The following is a 7,121-nucleotide window of genomic DNA, read 5'->3' as shown; positions in this document are numbered from 1 at the left end:
AGACCCCCCAGGGCTACCTGAGACATGAGAGAGGGTGAAGGAGAGAGAGACAAAGACAGAGAGACAAAGTCAGCATAAGCAAGCCAGCACTTAGAAAGATTGAAATATGACACCTGGCCATTTTGACAGGAGAGATGTGAGGTATGAGGGGTGTTGGCAGGTGGGAGGGGGGGGCAGGACCTCAGGAGACTAAGTTCTTGACAAATGTCTTAGAGGAAGAGAGTGATGCAGGGCCATTCAGAAGCCCATATCAAACTTCCTGGAGGGAGTCGGGTTTCCGAGGGGTATGAAGTATTAACACGGCTTAAGAGTCAAAACATGGCTCCTAACCAACTGGGTGTGAGATGTTTGAGAAGTGGGAAGTCTCACAAGTCTGCCAAGCGACACGATGTGCGAGTGGGGTTGGGCGATGGCACAGATTTGGAACACCTGGAGGACAAAAGAGTCCCAAGAACTTAATGTGGAACCTCTCATGGTCACCTCCAGCCCCTCTGTGCCGAGTTCCGCAGGCAATACAGGCACGCTGGTGCGAAACTGTAGTCCCTAGACTTGGGAGGCTAAGGGAGGCAAGAGGACTAAGAGTTCAAGGCCAACTTGTTTATCTCTGAAGGGAAAAAGCAACAGCAACAAATTCTTCCCTGGACAAAACCAACTTCAAGTGCAACTGGAGGGTGCACCAGCTTGGGAAGGCCTCCTTCAGTGGTTCGTTCGTGTGTGTGTGTGTGTGTGTGTGTGTGTGTGTGTGTGTGTGTGTTTATAGGGGTTTTGCTTTGCTTGCATGTATATCTGTGCAAAACATACATACCGAGCATCAGTCCCCCTGGAACTGGAGTTGTGGGTGGTTGTGAGCTGCCATGTGGGTACTAGGTACTGGGAATCAAATCTGGATCCTCTGGAAGAGGTAGCTGAGCCATCTCTCCAGCCCCATCCTCTTTCAGTAATTCTTAACATCCTTGGTATAATCTTGACTCTCTGGAACATTCCTGTGGTGATAGCTCCCTGCCTGGGAAGGAGGTGATAAACACCAAATCACACTGAAGACATTGGCCAAGAACAACTCTGTGTCTGTCTGTCTGTCTGTCTGTCTGTCTGTCTCTGTGTTGTGTGCATGGATGCTAGCTAGTTTTATGGGAATTTGATGCAAGCTAGAGTCATTTGAGAGATGGGAACTTCAACTGAGAAAATGCTTTCATAAATTCAGGCTATACACATTTTCCTAATTAGTGACTGATGTGAGAAGTACTGTGGATGGGGATACCCCTAGGCTGGCTGTCCTGGGTTCTATAACAAAGCAGAGTGAGCAAGCCATGGAGCGCAAGCCAGTAAAGAGCATCCCTCCACGGCTTCTGCATCAACGCCTGCCTCCAGGTTCCTGCGATACATAGCAAAGAACTGTGTCTCATCATGGCATTTTCATACATGCATATATTACTGTGCTTTGCCCATACAGCCCCGCCACTCTCCCTTGTCCCTCCTCCTCACTTCCTGCTGCTCCCCTTCCTCCCTCATATGGTCCTTCTACTCTCATATCACAGATATACATTCGAGAAAGCAGAGAGAGAGATTCTGCACATGAGAGAACAGCTGCAATAATTTGTCTTACTGCATTAAAAATAAATTTAAAAAAATAAATAAACCTTATTAGCATCTCTTCTTCCCACCTCTCCCTGGCTCCCCTCCTTTTCTCTTTTGATAAATATTTTTTAAGATTTATTTATTTATTTATTACATATACAATGTTCAGACTGTGTGTGTGCATGCAGGTCAGAAGGGGGCACCAGATCTCATTATAGATGGTTGTGAGCCGCCGTGTGATTGCTGGGAATTGAACCCAGGACCTCTGGAAGAGCAGCCAGTTTTCTTAACCTCTGAGTCATCTCTCCAGCACCTCGATAAACATTTTTTATTATTTTTATTTGTGTGTGTGTGTGTGTGTGTGTGTGTGTGTAGCATCTATGTTTGAGTGCCTGTGGAAGCTATAAGATGGCATCAGATCCCCTAGATCTGGAGTTACAGGCAGTTGTGAGCTGCCAGGTGTGGGTACTGGGAACTGAATTCAGGTCCTCTGGAAGAACAGCCAGTGCTCTTGACATTGCAGCCATCTCTCCAGCTCTCCTCTCTTCTCACTGCATAGAACAAGTATCTAGTGAGCACTTAGTGCCCTCATTACTGGGGGAAGGAAGGAGCATTGGTAATACAGTTCAGTGGTCAAACATTTGCATCACATACCCAAGGTCTTGGGTTCAATCCCTAGTACCACAAAAATTTTAAGAATAAAGTAAAATGTGTTGGGGAGGGGCTCGGTGGGTAAAGTATTTGCCGCACGAGTCTGACAACCTGAGTCTAGATCCACAGAACTCATGTCAAAGCTAGACAAGGTAGGACACGCATCTGCATTCCCAGTGCCCCAATGGGGAGGTAGGAGATGAAGACAAAAGAGTCTCCTGAAGCTTGTGGGCCAAGATCAATACAGGTGTAGTTGTCAGGATACAATGAGGTTTGCAAGCTATACAAAGTACACAAGATTAATGTGTAAGGCCAATTGCCCTGTCAAGCCTTCATGCTTCTTTGACAACGAAGGAAACAGACAGAGAAACACAAAGGGGCCTGAATGCTTCGCTGCCTGAAGGAGAGCATTGGTCTCTCGGGAACAGGAAGATACATTGTGCCTCAGGAGCCATGGACTCTTCACCTGAAAAACCTATGAAGACACACCTCTCAAGGCAGGTAGGCCAAGCCAACTCCACGGTTTCCGGCAAACACCAAAGATTGTTCTCTGACTTCCACATGCACACTGTGGCTGTGTGCACCTGAATCCACTCACACAAATGTACACACACACACACAAACACACACACACATACCAGGTGCATTGCATATAACCTGTCTACATCTTCTCATACACTTTAAATCATTTCCTGATGACTTACAATGCAAATGTTATGTAAATAAATGCTATTCTATACAGTTTGAAGAATAATTACAAGAGGGAATATTACAGGTGCAATCATTTCTAAAATATTTTCAATTCATATTAAGTAGAGTTTGCAGATTAAGAAGCCATGGTTACAAAGGATAGCAAAATTTCCAGGGCAGTCACTGTCTGGATTCTCAGGCTATGTCAGGACCAGCCTGGAATCCAGTCCATTCTATTCCTTTCTCCAACCTTTCTTGCATTATTGTAACTCGGGGCAACCCAGAGCCTTCTACAGAGCCTAAGACACTCATCCTCTTTGTGGCCGAAAAGCGGAAGTCTTGTCTGGCTCTCCACAGCCATGTCAGGAATCTGGAGGTAAAGTCAAGATGGCCAAGATGGCTCCTCCCACCTCCCACATTTCTTTTTGAAATTAGTAAGCAAAGGCTGGGCAGGATGCCTCAGCAGGGGAAGATGCTTGTGGCCAAGCCTGTTGACAAGAGTGCAATCCCCAGAACCTCTGTACAACGAGGTCTCCTAACCTCCACACAAGCATGCACACATGCACACAGATAAATGTTTTTATGGAAATAAACAAATTAGCATGCAAGGTAGTGTTGTGTGATATTTTGATCACATTCTGACAATAAAGTTTGCTTTGAATCAGAAGGCAGAGCTAGCTACTAGCTGACCAAAATTAACTATCGGGGTTTTGGAGCTTAGAGCAGGTTTTCCCTTCTTGGATGGAGAAACAAATGAGATAGGAGATTACTGGTCGCTTCTCTGATTATTCAGGTTCTTACCCTGCCAAGTTTTTACTGATAAAGAACAACTTGATAAACACTTGAAAGTAGTAACTAGCAAGCTGGTTCCATTTTCTGAGTGTATCCTATGGTGAATTCAGCAACACTAAGCATGAATTATGTCTTTGGGGTACAATAAAGAGGCTTTTGGGTATGACTAGAAACTCATACCTCCTTAGACATTTTAACTACTGTGTAGCTGGTGTCTTGCTGAAGTACCCACTGTTTAAACCAGAACCAGAGAAGAAAACTGACTTGATGATACAGCAAATGCTATAGGCACCTCCAACACCCTTCCACTGCTGAATTTTCTTAACGGGTCCCCTCTGCAGAGATAGGCACTCATTGAAAAGGTCCCCTTTGGGAGCCATGTTCCTCCTTAGTGGAAACTTTGGCCCACATGCCTCACACATATTAACACCGCCACCTCATATCCGGAAGTGGAAATACCTTCCAACCAGGGGATTCATAACTACTATAGAATATTCTTTAAAAACAGATGGAATACCTGTCCAGTTGTCATCAGAAAGGCTTCCTCCGGTAGCATATGGGAGCCGGTGCAGAGACCCACGGTCAGACATTACCCAGACTCTAAATTGTAGGTCTCCATTGGGTCTCTCCCCTCGGAGATCAATGAACCCTGCAGAAAGGGAGAAAAGATTGCGGGAGAGGATGGAGGACACCAGGAGAACATGACCCAAGGAATCAACCAAGCAGGACTCACAGAGACTGAACCGGCAAGCACCAGGCCTGTATGAGTCTGCACCAGAGTCTCTGAGTATATTATGACTGTTAGCTTCTTCTTTTTGTGGGCCTCCTAACAGTGGGAATGGCTGTATCTCTGACTCTTTTGCCTGCTCTTAAGACTGTTTTCCTTCTATTGGGTTGCCTTGTCCAGGCTCAATATGAGGGCTTTTGTCTTGTCTTATTGTATCTTGTTTTATCCTGGTTGTCTGTCATCTCTTTGAGGTGTGCTCTTTTCTAAGGAGAAAAAGGGGAGGTGAATCTGGGGGAAAGGGGAGGTGGGGGGAACTAGAGGAGTGGAGGAAGGGGAAAGTGTGGTCTGGATGTATTGTATGAGAGAAGACAGTTTTCAGTTTGGGGGAAAAAAATAAAAGAGCTGGCAGAGAGATAAAAGGACCCAGTGGCCCAAACTAAGGAGTCCTAACTGTACTTTTTCCCAGATCCCCTGTAATGATTAATATCGATCGTCAACTTGACAGGAACTAAAAGTCCCTTAAGAGACTCCGGACACCTCTGTGACAGACTGTCCACATTAGGTTAATTGCGGTGTCTAAATGTGGGCAGCACCAGACTGAACAAAAAGGACAAAGTGAACTGAGCATCTCTCCTGCCCTCCCCACCCTATTTTCCCCCACACCCCGTTCCCCTCTCCTGCTCTGCTTCTTGATTGTGGATGCAAGATGACCTGATGCTTCAAGCTCGGCGGCCTCCAAACCGAGCCAAAACCAACCCTCCTCCCTGAAGTCGCTCTTGCCGGGTATTTTTCACAACAACGGGAAAAGTAACTGCTGCATTCCGTTGGGACACAAGTCTTTGTGTCCCTGGATGCTCTTTAACGCAAATAAGGAATATCTCCAGACACCCTCAGAAAACAGAAAACAGAATCTGCCTTAAAGGTAGATTCTGTTTGCAGTTTCATATTATTGCCACTAGGTGGCAATATGGCTCCTGCTGTGGATTCCGAAAAGTTAGCAGGTTCCTAACAGCCTGTGAAGTAAACATTCAAAATACATCTCAATGATTTCTTTTCTTTTTCGTTCTTTCTTTCAGCAAGTGCTTCTTTTAGTTTATGACTTGCTGAGTTTAACTAGGGTTGATTGCATGAGCGTGGGCTTGTGTGACGACACTTTTCCTGGAAAGACCTAACATACATGTCTGTTCTTCCCAGACAGGGAACCCACTACAGACCAAAGTCCAGACACCACCAAAGTTCAAGTTGGTGAACCGATGAGTCATATTGGGGCTACTTACAGGACTGTAGGTGAGGGGTTACTTACTGGAGCAGAAATACCTCAAAGACAGCAGTGTCCCATGAGGAACTGTATTAAGATGTCTCAGCATTGGGAAGGTTGAGAACCATTGATTTAGGTCCTAGATTTTAAGGGGTCAGAAAAAGTAAAGGACAAAGAGGAAGAGGGAGAAAGGAGATAGATAGGCTTTCTCGGCCATTCTCTCCTTTTTCTTTCTTTTTTTTTTTTCTTTTCTATATTTTTTTCTTTTTGTTGTTTTTTTGTATGATTTGGTCTGGGTTTTGTTTTATTTGTTTTTCAGATTTGTGTTGAAGGTGACCTTTTGATCTTACTTTGGGAGTTTTTACTGTTACTTTTTAGGTGTTTTGGGGGTGTGTTTTTTCTCATGGAGCCCAGGCTGACCTCTAACCCACAATACAGCCTAGGAAGACTTTGGGCTTGAGATCCTCCTGCCACCTCCCAAGTCCTGGGATTCGGGTGGTCAGTCATCAATTTTCAAGTACTCAATACATGATTATGGTTGACATTCACAATGCTGTACAGCAGAGTTTCAGCATTTACCCGTCGCGTCTAACACTTTTGGAGCTACATCTTCCCATGGTCAACAACACATAAGGCAAGGGTGAGACTTGAGAGAGACTGCAGGACACGTGGCTTGTCCATTAGAATGAGATTAAAACTCGAACTCATTTGGCAGGCACGAAGTATGTGGAACTATCATTTTCCGAGAGAATGCCTCTTGCCTTCAGAGACTAGACTTGTCCTGGACCTTGCAAGCAAGTTAATATCGTGCCTGGGGATCATTCAGAACTATGACCTTACCTGCTGTCTTACTATGTACTCAGCCTGTTTAACTTGCCTGGGAGAACAATGTAACTGACTTACCATGCCTTGCACTTCCCAAGTAATCAGCCTTTATAACCTCAGCTAAATGCATAGCTTTAATCTTAAATTATGTACTCCCCCATGTCCCTGACCCAGAATGGTGGGGGTGCAGGTGGTAATCATTGCTAAAAACAACCATCAGCAAAATAAATATGCCATAAATGTTCAAAGCCACGTGTGGATATAAAGATCGCTAACGACCGTTTGTAGTTTCAGTGCTCTTCTGGGCCAAGCTGGGGTAACTTCTTACCTCGTAAAACTTCATTCCTATCCAACGCCTGACCCTTTGTTAGGGAGGCAAACTTCAGGCACACACAACAGACAGACGACAGACAGATGGCAGGCACAGAGACAAAAGTGGAGAATTCAAATTTGATCTTGTTCTTAGTCTACATGATTCAAAGAGGAAGTTTTTCTATTCTTTTTTTTAATATTTATTTATTTGTTTATTATGTAGGCCAGAAGAGGGCACCAGTCCTCATTATAGATGGTTGTGAGCCACCATGTTGTTGCTGAGAATTGAAC

General features: G+C 44.8%; 1 long non-coding RNA gene across 1 annotated transcript; it reads left to right on the top strand.

Annotated features, from left to right (window-relative positions):
- Positions 1-4,338: 4,338 nt before the first annotated feature.
- On the top strand, positions 4,339-6,766 carry LOC146895489 (uncharacterized). Its single transcript, XR_014999652.2, has 2 exons — positions 4,339-4,469; positions 5,630-6,766. It is a non-coding gene; the product is annotated as an uncharacterized LOC146895489 (long non-coding RNA).
- Positions 6,767-7,121: the final 355 nt, after the last annotated feature.

The sequence above is a fragment of the Myodes glareolus genome, chromosome 2 (assembly GCF_982192425.1).
Source record: "Myodes glareolus chromosome 2, mMyoGla1.1, whole genome shotgun sequence".
NCBI lineage: Eukaryota > Metazoa > Chordata > Mammalia > Rodentia > Cricetidae > Myodes > Myodes glareolus.
Note: the sequence above shows the minus strand (reverse complement) of the source record. Positions and strands in the feature narration are given on the sequence as shown.